Below are 16,960 nucleotides of genomic sequence, written 5' to 3' on the forward strand. Positions count from 1 at the left end.
ATATTTGTAGGTGTTGTCCATAGGCAATGCTTGAACCATTTGTTGGCTTCAAGGTTGCAATAAGAAGAAATTGATGAAGGATATCAAGTATCAAGTATGTCTTGAAGATGAAGATGAAGTGAGCCCTCAAGTTCCTTCAAGACATCAACATGATGAAGAATGAAGAAATGAAGTGCAAGTTCAAGATGAGCCAACTCGAAGAGATCATAAGATTAAAGCTTGCCATGAAGAAATGAAGTGCTAGTTCAAGATGAGCCATCTCGAAGAGATACTTTGATTGACTCTTGCCATCCATATGGTTATCATGGATATGTGAAGTTGCGCGGAAGAAGAAGCTCTCCCATGGTGGATTATGGGGGAGCAACCCACAAGACTTCGTCAAGCAAGCACAATCAAGAAAGGCGTTCCATCTTGTTGAGGTCAAGATCGTCATCATCGAGCTCAAGTGGAATGCGCAAGTATAAGGTTTGCTCTTGATATGGTTTCTTTCTCACCGGTCTCATAGTGTAGTTGGAGACCGGCTTATAGTTTAGTTGCCGTACTATCAAGAGGGCTCTCGAGTGAGTAACTCGATCGTATCATTCGGAGAGAGCTCAAACCTTTGCATCCTTGCATCATCTTTCTTGGTTGTTATTTGGATCTTATCCATGTGATGTTTTAGAGCTTGTGCTTACTTCCATAGCAAGCTCTAGTTCATCAAAAACGGATTCCGCATGAATTACTTGTTGCGTTTTCGATATTGGAGCTTTTCTCGGTTTCTCGTATTGAGAGGTTTCACTCTAAAATACATAGAAAAACCTACCGCACTTGTTCTTAAGCTTTTCACTCTTTGTGGGGTAGCTCTTGTCATCCCCTTTACAACAAAATTGGTTTCACCTAAATCCGAGTTTCCTAACTCAACTTGTTGCATTTTTGAGGTTGGAGGTTTTACCGGTATGTCTGTTTTAGATAGGTCAAACCTTTCGTCTTTTATTTCTATCCTACCTTACTGGACTATGATGGTTCCCTGCATGATCTTGTAGAGCTTGTTACTAGCTTCGAAACGAGCCCAAGATCATCAAAATCGGAGTCCGGATGCAAAAGTTCTTAAGGTTTTCGTATCGGGTGTTTGGGAAAAAACAGGGGGGCAGGAACTGCCGCCGGGAACACCCCGGCACTGCCGCCGGGCCGGCACTGCCGGTGGAAAAAGGCCAGCACTGCCGGCCACCCCAGCACTGCCGGTGGAACAAGGCCGGCACTGCCGGCCTGTCGCGATTTTGGCCCCAACGGACAGAAATCTAAGACCCATATTTAAGGCCTTCTTCCTCCTCTTTCTCCCCACTTCTTCTTCCTCCTTTGGCTCTCCACCATTGCTGACCTTGAGAGCTTTTCACATCCCTCTACTCCTCCAATGATTCTTGAATCCATTTGAGGGCAAAGGAAGAGGAGATCTAGATCTACATTTCTACCAATCAAATCCATCTCTTTGTGAGTGGAACTCTCTAGATCTTGATCTTGGTGTTCTTTGTGAATTCCTTTGTTCTTCCTCTCTTATTCCCCCAATAGCTTTTGTAGCTTTGTTGGAATTTGAGAGAGAAGGACTTGAGCATCTTTGTGGTGTTCTTGCCATTGCATTTGGTGCATCGGTTTGAGTTCTCCACGGTGATTCGTGGTGGTGAAAGCAAGAAGGTTGTTACTCTTGGGTTCTTGGAACCCTAGATGGATTCTAGGCCTTTGTGGCGGTTTGTTGGGAGCCTCCAATTAAGTTGTGAATGTGTGCCCCAATCTTTGTGTAAGGCCCGGTTTCCGCCTCGAAGGAAATCCCTTAGTGGAACCGTGACCTAGGCCTTTGTGGGGAGGGCCACCGGAGGTTTAGGTGAGGCGCCTTCGTGGCGTTCGGTGTGTGGTGTGAGTACCGCATCTTGGGGTGAGGCCTTTGTGGCGTTGGTGTGCATCGAGCAACCACACCTCAAGGTGAGCCTCTTGTGGCGTTCGGGAGCACTAGGCCACTGCACCTTGATACGCGTACAGCACGCGTCCGTTGGGAACCCCAAGAGGAAGGTGTGATGCGTACAGCGGCAAGTTTTTCCTCAGTATGAAACCAAGGTTTATCGAACCAGTAGGAGCCAAGAAGCACGTTGAAGGTTGATGGCGGCGGGGTGTAGTGCGGCGCAACACCAGGGATTCCGGCGCCAACGTGGAACCTGCACAACACAACCAAAGTACTTTTCCCCAACGAAACAGCGAGGTTGTCAATCTCACCGGCTTGCTGTAACAAAGGATTAGATGTATAGTGTGGATGATGATTATTTGCAGAAAACAGTAGAACAGTATTGCAGTAGATTGTATTTCAGTATAGAGAATTGGATCGGGGTCCACAGTTCACTAGAGGTGTCTCTCCCATAAGATAAACAGCATGTTGGGTGAACAAATTACAGTTGGGCAATTGACAAATAAAGAGGGCATGACCATGCACATACATATTATGATGAGTATAGTGAGATTTAATTGGGCATTACGACAAAGTACATAGACCGCTATCCAGCATGCATCTATGCCTAAAAAGTCTACCTTCAGGTTATTATCCGAACCCCCTCCAGTATTAAGTTGCTAACAACAGACAATTGCATTAAGTATTGCGCGTAATGTAATCAGTAACTACATCCTTGAACATAGCACCAATATTTTATCCCTAGTGGCAACAGCACATCCATAATCTTAGAGATTTCTGTCACTTCCCCAGATTCACGGAGACATGAACCCACTATCGAGCATAAATACTCCCTCTTGGAGTTACAAGCATCTACTTGGCCAGAGCATCTACTAGTAACGGAGAGCATGCAAGATCATAAACAACACATAGACATAACTTTGATAATCAACATAACAAGTATTCTCTATTCATCGGATCCCAACAAACGCAACATATAGAATTACAGATAGATGATCTTGATCATGTTAGGCAGCTCACAAGATCCGACAATTAAGCACAATGGGGAGAAGACAACCATCTAGCTACTGCTATGGACCCATAGTCCAGGGGTAGACTACTCACACATCACTCCGGAGGCGACCATGGCGGCGTAGAGTCCTCCGGGAGATGATTCCCCTCTCCGGCAGGGTGCCGAAGGCGATCTCCTGAATCCTCCGAGATGGGATTGGCGGCGGCGGCGTCTCTGGAAGGTTTTCCGTATCGTGGCTCTCGGTACTGGGGGTTTCGTGACGGAGGCTTTAAGTAGGCGGAAGGGCAGGTCAGGGGGCCACACGAGGGGCCCACACCATAGGGCCGCGCGGCAAGGGCAGGGGCCGCGCCGCCCTATGCTCTGGCTGCCTCGTGGCCCCACTTCGTCTCCTCTTCGGTCTTCTGGAAGCTTCGTGGCAAAATAGGACCCTGGGCGTTGATTTCGTCCAATTCCGAGAATATTTCGTTACTAGGATTTCTGAAACCAAAAATAGCAGAAAACAGCAACTGGCACTTCGGCATCTTGTTAATAGGTTAGTTCCAGAAAATGCACGAATATGACATAAAGTGTGCATAAAACATGTAGATATCATCAATAATGTGGCATGGAACACAAGAAATTATCGATACGTCGGAGACGTATCAGCATCCCCAAGCTTAGTTCTGCTCGTCCCGAGCAGGTAAAACGATAACAAAGATAATTTCTGGAGTGACATGCCATCATAACCTTGATCATACTATTTGTAAAGGATATGTAGTGAATGCAGCGATCAAAACAATGTATATGACATGAGTAAACAAGTGAATCATAAAGCAAAGACTTTTCATGAATAGTACTTCAAGACAAGCATCAATAAGTCTTGCATAAGAGTTAACTCATAAAGCAATAATTCAAAGTAAAAGCATTGAAGCAACACAAAGGAAGATTAAGTTTCAGCGGTTGCTTTCAACTTGTAACATGTATATCTCATGGATATTGTCAAGATAGAGTAATATAATAAGTGCAATATGCAAGTATGTAGGAATCAATGCACAGTTCACACAAGTGTTTGCTTCTTGAGGTGGAGAGAAATAGGTGAACTGACTCAGCAATAAAAGTAAAAGAATGGTCCTCCATAGAGGAAAAGCATCGATTGATGTATTTGTGCTAGAGCTTTGATTTTGAAAACATGAAACAATTTTGTCAACGGTAGTAATAAAGCATATGTATCATGTAAATTATATCTTACAAGTTGCAAGCCTCATGCATAGTATACTAATAGTGCCCGCACCTTGTCCTAATTAGCTTGGACTACCGGATCATCGCAATGCACATGTTTTAACCAAGTGTCACAAAGGGGTACCTCTATGCCGCCTGTACAAAGGTCTAAGGAGAAAGCTCGCATTGGATTTCTCGCTATTGATTATTCTCAACTTAGACATCCATACCGGGACAACATAGACAACAGATAATGGACTCCTCTTTTATGCATAAGCATGTAACAACAATTAATAATTTTCTCATATGAGATTGAGGATATATGTCCAAAACTGAAACTTCCACCATGAATCATGGCTTTAGTTAGCGGCCCAATGTTCTTCTCTAACAATATGCATGCTTAACCATAAGGTGGTAGATCTCTCTTACTTCAGACAAGACGAACATGCATAGCAACTCACATGATATTCAACAAAGAATAATTGATGGCGTCCCCAAGAACATGGTTATCGCACAACAAGCAACTTAATAAGAGATAAAGTGCATAAGTACATATTCAATACCACAATAGTTTTTAAGCTATTTGTCCCATGAGCTATATATTGCAAAGGTGAAGAATGGAAATTTAAAGGTAGCACTCAAGCAATTTACTTTGGAATGGCGGAGAAATACCATGTAGTAGGTAGGTATGGTGGACACAAATGGCATAGTGGTTGGCTCAAGTATTTTGGATGCATGAGAAGTATTCCCTCTCGATATAAGGTTTAGGCTAGCAAGGCTATTTGAAACAAACACAAGGATGAACCGGTGCAGCAAAACTCACATAAAAGACATATTGAAAACGTTATAAGACTCTACACCGTCTTCCTTGTTGTTCAAACTCAATACTAGAAATTATCTAGACCTTAGAGAGACCAAATATGCAAACCAAATTTTAGCATGCTCTATGTATTTCTTCATTAATGGGTGCAAAGCATATGATGCAAGAGCTTAAACATGAGCACAACAATTGCCAAGTATCACATTATCCAAGATATTTTAGCAATTTACTACATGTATCATTTTCCAATTCCAACCATATAACAATTTAACGAAGAAGAAACTTCGCCATGAATATTATGAGTAAAGCCTAAGGACATACTTGTCCATATGCTACAGCGGAGCGTATCTCTCTCCCACGAAGTGAATGCTAGGATCCATTTTATTCAAACAAAACAAAAACAAAAACAAACCGACGCTCCAAGAAAAGCACATAAGATGTGATGGAATAAAAATATAGTTTCAGGGGAGGAACCTGATAATGTTGTCGATGAAGAAGGGGATGCCTTGGGCATCCCCAAGCTTAGACGCTTGAGTCTTCTTAGAATATGCAGGGGTGAACCACCGGGGCATCCCCAAGCTTAGAGCTTTCACTCTCCTTGATCATGTTGTATCATCTCCCTCTCTTGATCCTTGAAAACTTCCTCCACACCAAACTTAGAACAACTCATTAGAGGGTTAGTGCACAATAAAAATTAACATGTTCAGAGGTGACATAATCATTCTTAACACCTCTGGACATTGCATAAAGCTACTGGACATTAATGGATCAAAGAAATTCATCCAACATAGCAAAAGAGGCAATGCGAAATAAAAGGCAGAATCTGTCAAAACAGAACAGTTCATATTGACGAATTTTATCGAGGCACCAGACTTGCTCAAATGAAAATGCTCAAATTGAATGAAAGTTGCGTACATATCTGAGGATCACTCACGTAAATTGGCATAATTTTCTGAGTTACCTACAGAGAAAACAGCCCAGATTCGTGACAGCAAAGAAATCTGTTTCTGCGCAGTAATCCAAATCTAGTATGAACTTTACTATCAACGACTTTACTTGGCACAATAAAACACTAAACTAAGATAAGGATAGGTTGCTACAGTAGTAAACAACTTCCAAGACACAAAATAAAACAAAGTACTGTAGTAAAAACATGAGTTGTCTCCCATAAGCGCTTTTCTTTAACGCCTTTCAGCTAGGCGCAGAAAGTGTGTATCAAGTATTATCGAGAGACGAAGTGTCAACATCATAATTTGTTCTAATAATAGAATCAAAAGGTAACTTCATTCTCTTTCTAGGGAAGTGTTCCATACCTTTCTTGAGAGGAAATTGATATTTTATATTACCTTCCTTCATATCAATGATAGCACCAACAGTTCGAAGAAAAGGTCTTCCCAATATAATGGGACAAGATGCATTGCATTCAATATCCAAGACAACAAAATCAACGGGGACAAGGTTATTGTTAACGGTAATGCGAACATTATCAACTTTCCCCAAAGGTTTCTTTGTAGAATGATCAGCAAGATTAACATCCAAATAACAATTTTTCAGCGGTGGCAAGTCAGGCATATTATAAATTTTCTTAGGCATAACGGAAATACTTGCACCAAGATCACATAAGGCATTACAATCAAAATCTTTAACCTTCATCTTAATGATGGGCTCCCAACCATCCTCTAGCATTCTAGGAATAGAGGCTTCGCGCTCTAGTTTCTCTTCTCTAGCTTTTATGAGAGCATTTGTAATATGTTGCGTGAAAGCCAAATTTATAGCACTAGCATTAGGACTTTTAGCAAGTTGTTGCAAGAACTTTATAACTTCAGAGATGTGGCAATCATAAAAATTCAAACCATTATAATCTAAATCAATGGGATAATCATCCCCAATGTTGGAAAAAAATTCAGCAGTTTTATCACAGGCAGTTTCAGCAGTTTTAGTTGTTTCGGGCAGTTTCTCGCGCTTTGCATTAGAAGTGGAAACATTGCCAACACCAATTATTTTATTAGTAATAGTAGGAGGTGCAGCAACATGTGAAGAATCAACATTGCTTGTGGTGGTTATAGTCCAAACTTTAGCTACATTCTTCTCTTTAGCTAGTTTTTCATTTTCTTCTCTATCCCACCTAGCACGCAATTCAGCCATTAATCATATATTCTCATTAATTCTAACTTGGATGGCATTTGCTGTAGTAACAATTTTATTTTCAATATCCCTACTAGGCATAACTTTCGATTTCAAAAGATCAACATCAGAGGCAAGACTATCAACCTTAGAAGCAAGTATATCAATTTTCCCAAGCTTTTCTTCAACAGATTTGTTAAAAGCAGTTTGTGTACTAATAAATTCTTTAAGCATGGCTTCAAGTCCAGGGGGTGTGTTCCTATTATTATTGTAAGAATTCCCATAAGAATTAGCATAACCGTTACCATTATTATAAGGATATGGCCTATAGTTATTACTAGAATTGTTCCGATAAGCATTGTTGTTGAAATTATTATTTTTAATGAAGTTTACATCAACATGTTCTTCTTGGGCAACCAATGAAGCTAACGGAACATTATTAGGATCAACATTAGTCCTATCATTCACAAGCATAGACATAATAGCATCAATCTTATCACTCAAGGAAGAGGTTTCTTCGACAGAATTTACCTTCTTACCTTGTGGAGCTCTTTCCGTGTGCCATTCAGAGTAGTTGATCATCATATTATCAAGAAGCTTTGTTGCTTCGCCAAGAGTGATGGACATAAAGGTACCTCCAGCAGCTGAATCCAATAAATTCCGTGAAGAAAAATTTAGTCCTGCATAGAAGGTTTGGATGATCATCCAAGTAGTCAGTCCATGGGTTGGGCAATTTTTAACCAAAGATTTCATTCTTTCCCATGCTTGTGCAACATGTTCAGTATCTAATTGTTTAAAATTCATTATGCTACTCCTCAAAGATATAATTTTAGCAGGGGGATAATATCTACCAATAAAAGCATCCTTGCATTTAGTCCATGAATCAATACTATTCTTAGGCAGAGATAGCAACCAATCTTTAGCTCTTCCTCTTAATGAGAAAGGGAACAATTTTAATTTTATAATGTCACCATCTACATCTTTATACTTTTGCATTTCACATAGTTCAACAAAATTATTAAGATGGGCAGCAGCATCATCAGAACTAACACCAGAAAATTGCTCTCGCATAATAAGATTTAGTAAAGCAGGTTTAATTTCAAAGAATTCTGCTGTAGTAGCAGGTGGAGCAATAGGTGTGCATAAGAAATCATTATTATTTGTGGTTGTGAAGTCACACAACTTAGTATTTTCAGGAGTGGCCATTTTAGCAGTAGTAAATAAAGCAAACTAGATAAAGTAAATGCAAGTAACTAATTTTTTTGTGTTTTTGATATAGCAAACAAGATAGCAAATAAAGTAAAACTACCAACTAATTTTTTTGTATTTTGATTTAGTGCAGCAAACAAAGTAGTAAATAAAACTAAGCAAGACAAAAACAAAGTAAAGAGATTGGGAAGTGGAGACTCCCTTGCGGCGTGTCTTGATCTCCCAGCAACGGCGCCGAGAAAAAGAGCTTGATACGCGTACGGACACGCGTCAGTTGGGAACCCCAAGAGGAAGGTGTGATGCGTACAGCGGCAAGTTTTCCCTCAGTATGAAACCAAGGTTTATCGAACCAGTAGGAGCCAAGAAGCACGTTGAAGGTTGATGGCGGCGGGATGTAGTGCGGCGCAACACCAGGGATTCCGGCGCCAACGTGGAACTGCACAACACAACCAAAGTACTTTGCCCCAACGAAACAATGAGGTTGTCAATCTCACCTTCTTGCTGTAACAAAGGATTAGATGTATAGTGTGGATGATGATTGTTTGCAGAAAACAGTAGAAACGATATTACGATGGATTGTATTTCAGTATAGAGAATTGGACCGGGGTCCACAGTTCACTAGAGGTGTCTCTCCCATAAGATAAACAGCATGTTGGGTGAACAAATTACAGTTGGGCAATTGACAAATAAAGAGGGCATGACCATGCACATACATATTATGATGAGTATAGTGAGATTTAATTGGGCATTACGACAAAGTACATAGACCGCTATCCAGCATGCATCTATGCCTAAAAAGTCCACCTTCAGGTTATCATCTGAACCCCCTCCAGTATTAAGTTGCTAACAACAGACAATTGCATTAAGTATTGCGCGTAATGTAATCAGTAACTACATCCTTGAACATAGCACCAATGTTTTATCCCTAGTGGCAACAGCACATCCATAATCTTAGAGATTTCTGTCACTTCCCCAGATTCACGGAGACATGAACCCACTATCGAGCATAAATACTCCCTCTTGGAGTTACAAGCATCTACTTGGCCAGAGCATCTACTAGTAACGGAGAGCATACAAGATCATAAACAACACATAGACATAACTTTGATAATCAACATAACAAGTATTCTCTATTCATCGGATCCCAACAAATGCAACATATAGAATTACAGATAGATGATCTTGATCATGTTAGGTAGCTCATAAGATCCGACAATTAAGCACAATGGGGAGAAGACAACCATCTAGCTACTGCTATGGACCCATAGTCCAGGGGTAGACTACTCACACATCACTCCGGAGGCGACCATGGCGGCGTAGAGTCCTCCGGGAGATGATTCCCCTCTCCGGCAGGGTGCCGGAGGCGATCTCCTGAATCCCCCGAGATGGGATTGGCGGCGGCGGCGTCTCTGGAAGTTTTTCCGTATCGTGGCTCTCGGTACTGGGGGTTTCGCGACGGAGGCTTTAAGTAGGCGGAAGGGCAGGTCAGGGGGCCACACGAGGGGCCCACACCATAGGGCCGCGCGGCCAGGGCAGGGGCCGCGCCGCCCTATGCTCTGGCTGCCTCGTGGCCCCACTTCGTCTCCTCTTCGGTCTTCTGGAAGCTTCGTGGCAAAATAGGACCCTGGGCGTTGATTTCGTCCAATTCCGAGAATATTTCGTTACTAGGATTTCTGAAACCAAAAACAGCAGAAAAACAGAATCGGCACTTCGGCATCTTGTTAATAGGTTAGTTCCAGAAAATGCACGAATATGACATAAAGTGTGCATAAAACATGTAGATATCATCAATAATGTGGCATGGAACACAAGAAATTATCGATACGTCGGAGACGTATCACACCTCTCCAACGGAGATTAGCACTCGCAAGAGTGTGAACTTCGGGATAAATCTTCGTCTCCCGCGTGCCTCGGTTATCTCTATACCCGAGCTCTTTTCTTATGCACTTTACCTTGTGATAGCCATCGTGCTTGAAGTTATATATATCTTGCTATCACATAAGTTGCTTGTATTGCTTAGCATAAGTTGTTGGTGCACATAGGTGAACCATAGTATATAGGCTTTGGGCTTGACAAAGTAAACTCTAGTTTTATTCCGCATTTGTTAAGCCCATCTCGTAAAAGTTTTAAACCGCCTATTCACCCCCCCTCTAGGCGACATCCGTGTCCTTTCAATTGGTATCAGAGCAAGGTCTCTCATTCTTAGGCTTCACCGCCTTGAGAGTAAAGATGTCGGTTAGGGGTTTAGCTCACAATAACTTGTTTATATTTGATGGCACAAATTATGATCTATGGAAAATTTATGTGCTTAAAATCTTACGGGGTATGTCCCCGGACATGGAGCGATTTCTTGGCATGGGTTTTTCTTCTCCTAAGGATCCTCAAAATTTATCTCTTGAGGAGGAGAAAAGCTCTTGCCTCGATGCTCTTGCTTCTCATGTGTTTTCCATTGTTGTGAGCAATGTAGTTACTTCGTCAATCATGCCTTTTGGGAGCTCTCATGAATTATGGACAAAGCTTAAAGACAAATATGATGTGTCCAATATTATTGAGGATGATTGTATTGCTTCCACTTCCGGCCGTGATGAGTTCTCATCTTCATCCACTTCACCAAAGTGTGGTAAGACACAAGGTAATGATATGGTGAGTGGTGATGAAAATTGCAATATTGATATTGAGCTTACTATTGATGATTCCTCATCTCTATCTCATTGCAATGCTTCATCTTCGGACTTAAACACATCTATCTCTAGAAATGATTTACATGCTTGTGTTGATAGTCCTTGCATATCATGTGTAAGTTGCTTGAATAAATCTCATGATGATATGCTTGCATTGTCTTGTGGCCATGATAAAAATGCTTCTATTCCCTCTAGTTGTTGTGTGGCTAACAATGTAGAGGAAACCAAAGATTCTATTGGTCAAGACAAGATCTTGAAAGGAGCCTCAAGTAACTCCTCATCGTTATCTCACGGTTCTCATATATGCCTTATGGCCAAGGGTTCCACGGTACCTCCTACCATGGAACCTGATATTTCTCGTGGGGATAAGGATGAGGAGGAATATGAAGAAGATGATTGGGTTGTCTCTCTACGCGATAAGGGTAAGAGTGTATTCAAGGTTCTTTGCAAAGATAAAATTGCTAGCTCTCACTTCTTTGAAATCTTGACTACCGCTATCGAGAGCCAAAAACTTATTTGGATGCATGAGAACACCATTGATAAAATGGGTGCTCTTGAACGAGAGTATGCCAATGATGTGGCATCTCTAAAGGATGAACTTGAAGAAGAACAAACCACCAAGGAAGCTCTTGAGGAAACCTTTGCTCTAGAATTGTCTAGAGAAAAGGAAAACCATGATAGAGCTCTTGAGGTGGCAAATGAACTAAAGCTAAAAAATGATAAGCTTGTGTTTGTTAATGCTAAACTCCTTGAGGATTTTGAGCAACTCAAAAAGGGCTCAAGGGTTATTGAGAGTGCGCTCACCAAACTCACCGAGTCGCATGAGCAACTTAAATCTTCTTATCTAAAAGAGCATGACAACTTGCCTTCTCCCATTGCTATTAATAATGATGCTTGTGCTACTAACTCTACTTCTTGTGAAGCATCTATCTTGAAGGAGAATGTTGAGCTAAGGGCTAAACTCAAATTGCTAACTAGCAATTATGGGAACTTGGAAGAAAATCATGGAAAGCTTTCTAGCTCCTATGAGGTTCTTCTAGCCTCTCATGATAGGATAAAGTTAGCTCATGAGGCTATAATATCTAAGGCAACACCTTGTGAGCCTCATGTGGGTACTAGCACTACTACTCAAAATGTTATATTGCCATGTGCTAGTCCTAGTAATTCATCCACTCTTAATATTGCTAAATCTTGTGATGAATTATCTTCCTTGCCTTGTTGCTCTAACAATGAAGGTTCTACTTCCTCTAGTACTTGTGTTGTTACTAACCATGTAGAGGAAATCAAAGAGCTCAAGGCCCAAGTCTCTTCTTTGAAGAATGACTTGGTAAAGGGTCATGAAGGGAAATGCAAACTTGACAAGATGTTAAGTGTGCAACAATCCCCCAATGACAAGAGTGGACTTGGATTCAACTCCAACAACAAGATCAAGTCCAAGAACAACAAGATTAAGAAGGGCCAATTACAAGTCAAAGACCCGGCCAAGATTGTTTGCTTCAAGTGCAAAATTGAAGGGCATCATGTTAGATCTTGCCCTTTGAAGAAGAAGCAAAAAGGGAAGCGGCCTCAAGCTCAAACTCATATTCAACCTCAAGTTGAAGAAATGCCACTTCCCAAGAAGAATCAAGCCAATGCTCCCATTGTGGAGAAATCTAGTGAGAAGAAGGAGAAGAAAAGAACTTGCTACATATGTCGTGAGAAGGGCCACATCTCCTCCTTTTGCACTATTGGTACCTCATCCAACTCTATCACCGTTGATGATGTTTATTCTCTTCGTAAGGATGAGGGTGGCAATGTGTTTGCCAAATATGTTGGTGCTCAAAGTGGTGTCAAGAAAAGAACCATTTGGGTTGCCAAGCCTATTGTGACTAACCTCTTAGGACCCAACTTTGTTGGGGACCAACAATCCAAAACTTGATCAATAGGTGCTTGTTGGAGGGCATTGGAGACTTGGCTACATCATGAAGAATTAAGGGATCTTCATCATTTATATTATCTCAAGCCAAGTCTTGGTTATCTTGCTTCTATCATATATTCAATGTTCCTCCTTGCGGTAACATGTGCTCAACTCATTTATATTGAAAGTTACTCGCCCCTTTGCATGTGTTAGTTTTGTTCCTAACATGTGTTTGTATATGTTGTGCTTCCTACTTGCTTTTCTTGAGAAATCAAGTCTATGCATGTTGGGTTGCACACCATGTATTTGTGTTTGTGTTGGAGCCTCTTTGCATCTTATTGTATCTTAGATGGCTCTTATGAGCAATTAATGGACTATCCCATTTTTGGGGAGTGATATTCCTTTGGGAATTTCATGATCCTAAACAATGTGTGTACATGAGGAATATCACTTAGAATTGATATTGCGAGATTATCTAGTCGCTATGTGGTATGTCATCTTCATGAGAAATTCAAATTCTAATGTCCATTAATATCTCTAGTTGGATCTTATTTGCCTCTTGTGAAACTAAATTCCTTATCACATTATGGGGGAGTAATAAACTTTGTGCATATTACAAGCCTAGAAAATGTGAACATTTGAGGTTGTGTCACATAGAATTGATACCGTAATTTATCTCTCTCCTATGTGGCATGTTTGCTCAAATAAGTTCCAATTTGCTTAAATAGGCTTCATTGCTAATATCTTTGTCGATCTTATTTGTGAAAGCTTTTCTTGGCATGTTTTTTCACAACATGTACCTCAATATACTTTTGGGAAACCATGTGCTTCAAGTCATTCTATTGATTGCTTTGCATGTTGGCATGAATGCTATTAATTGCTTTGCATGTTGGTATGACTAATTGAAGCTATCAAGAAACTCTCTTTGCATGATGGTTAACTCTTATATTTTACCATATGCTTTATTTGTTGTAAATATGATCTTTCGTATACTTACAAACTACCACCGGGAAATATTTCCTAATACCTCTTGTCCAAGGACAATTGGTAATCTATTATGAGGTAGATTTTTATTGTTCATATTTACATTGGCTCTTGTGTTCAAATTGCCTTATTTATTGCCATTAATTTGTTTTGCTTTGACTCCCATGTGTCTTCCTTGCATCTTATGGATCTAATTTGTCTATTCAAACTTTCTTAGCTTTTTAGTACATATAGGTAGAGTGATGATCCTAGTGTTTGTGCATCTTGTATTCATATGAAAAATCCTAGATAATGCACTAATCTTGGGGGAGCTCTTCTATATTTGTTAGAATGCTTAACATCTCTTGATCATTTTTAAAAATTTGGTTTTGGGAGACATAAATTTTCCTTTTGGTACTTTGTGCCATCATAAACAAAGTGTTGAGGGTTTGGTTTATTTGTTGGAACCTTGCTCTCTTGGGAGTTGGTTATCTCATTCCTTGTGTTTAGGTTTAATTAGCTTCTTATAATGAGATAAGTATTTGGAGTCAATCTTTTGTTGATTTGATTCTTTGATATAATTTGGGCAACCATTGTCTCTTGATTTATTTGGTGTTTTGTCCAAATTGTATCTTCCTTTGGTTCTTGAAAGTATTGTGCATGCATATTTAATATATGTATATCTTATGGCATGTGTTACTTTCTTTGATCCAATATATAGGGTAAACTCCATCAAATCCTAATTTGATTAAGATGTGCATGAAATTCAATTTCATATCTATATGCACATAGTATTGTGGAGTTTGTCCTATATATTGTAGTGTGTCTAACTACTTCGGACCCAATTAGTTTGGGGACCATTTTGTACTTACCTTTGTATTAGGTACAATGGATATGCATTGGATGCTTGTCTCACTCTTGGAAATAAGTGGTGACTCAATGGTAACTTGAGGCAAGCTAGGATGGTCAACGAACACATATCTACTACATCCACACCAATGCTATCTTGGTAACAAGTATCTTCTCATGCATACTTTTCTTGTATCCAACCTTATGGTTGCATCTTGGCATGAATCTCTTGATTTGCAAATAGTGTGCTTCTTGCATAAGTCTTAATGAAACCTCTTTATTGTGAATGTGAGTAATTTGAGATGAGTGCATTTGTTGGGAAGTATATTAAATCATGCTCATGATTCATCCATCCCAACTATGCCTATCTAGCAATTTTATTGCATATCAATTCCTTAAGGCTCTCACATGTGCAATATAGATGAAAGTGCAAATTTAGTTATTTATTTTGGTATCCTCATTTGTGATACTTGTTGACTTTCTCAAATGCATCCCAACTATCTTCTATCCCTTGTTGATATTTGTGATGTATTTTAGTTGTTTCTGGTTGAAGTTCATGAATGTACAATAAGATAAAATCGAGCCTTTGGCCATGCTATTAAGCAAAAATTCTTATTGGTATATTGCATGACTTCGTCTTGGATATCATACTATTTTTGTTGAGTATCTATTTTGTGTGTGCATGTTTCTTTGTGGATAAATATCTTTGTGATATTGCCCACTTAGAGAAACTTATACACATAAGAGATGATACATCTCCTTTTGATATCTTATTTATTTATTGCGTGTTGATTGGTCATGCTAAGCAATATAATTCATTGAAGACTATGATGATGCTTTTTTTTCTCATCCTTGTAATAGTCTTATAATATGCTTTATCATGCCTTTCACATATCCTCTTGGTTGAGCCTTTTATTATGATGCCTCTTACTTGTTGCTCAACCATTTGTTTGTTGCAAGTGTTAAGCATATTTTTCTATCTATGATCTATTGAAAATGTTTGTGTTTTAAATGATAATGAGGGAGTGAGGATTGATGTCTACGGGAGCTTCTATTCTTGTAGACAGTGTTGGGCCTCCAAGAGCAGAGGTTTGTAGAACAGCAGCAAGTTTCCCTTAAGTGGATCACCCAAGGTTTATCGATCTCAGGGAGGAAGAGGTCAAAGATATCCCTCTCATGCAACCCTGCAACCACAAAGCAAGAAGTCTCTTGTGTCCCCAACACACCTAATAGGTGCACTAGTTCGGTGAAGAGATAGTGAAACACAGGTGGTATGAATATATATAAGCAGTACCAACGGCACCAGAAAAGTGCTTTGCCCAGGACAGTAAACAAGCAGTAGTAACGCAGCAGTAGTAACACAGTAAAACAATAAACAAGCAGTGATAGCAGTATTTAGGGACAAGGCCTAGGGATCATACTTTCACTAGTGGACACTCTCAACTTTGATCACATAACAGAATAGATAAATGCATACTCTACACCCTCTTGTTGGATGATGAACACCACTAACTGTGTAGGATTACACGAACCCTCAATGCCGGAGTTAACAAGCTCCACAATATTCAATGTTCATATTTAAATAACCTTAGAGTGTAAGATAGATCAACACAACTAAACCAAGTACTAACGTAGCATGCACACTGTCACCTTCACGCTACGAAAGGAGGCATAGATCACATCAATACTATCATAGCAATAGTTAACTTCATAATCTACAAGAGATCACAATCATAGCCTACGCCAAGTACTAACACGGATGCACACACTGTCACCATTACACCGTGCAGGAGGAATAAAACTACTTTAATAACATCACTAGAGTAGCACATAGATAAATTGTGATACAAAACACATTGCAATCATAAAGAGATATAAATAAGCACTTCACTATGCTCTTCATAACAGTGAATAAGTATTCTGTGAAATATAGCCTAAGAGACCCACACAGTGCACACACTGTCACCTTTACACACGTGGGACAAGGAGTCTCCGGAGATCACATAAGTAAAATTCACTTGACTAGCATAACGACATCTAGATTACAAGCATCATCATATGAATCTCAATCATGTAAGGTAGCTCATGAGATTATTGTATTGAAGTACATAGGAGAGAGATGAACCACATAGCTACTGGTACAGCCCCGAGCCTCGATGGAGAACTACTCCCTCCTCATGGGAGACAGCAGCGTTGATGAAGATGGCGGTGGTGATGATGGAGAAGCCTTCCGGGGGCACTTCCCCGTCCCGGCGGCGTGCCGGAACAGAGAGTCCTG

Source organism: Lolium perenne, chromosome 2 (assembly GCF_019359855.2).
Source record: "Lolium perenne isolate Kyuss_39 chromosome 2, Kyuss_2.0, whole genome shotgun sequence".
Taxonomy (NCBI): Eukaryota; Viridiplantae; Streptophyta; class Magnoliopsida; order Poales; family Poaceae; genus Lolium; species Lolium perenne.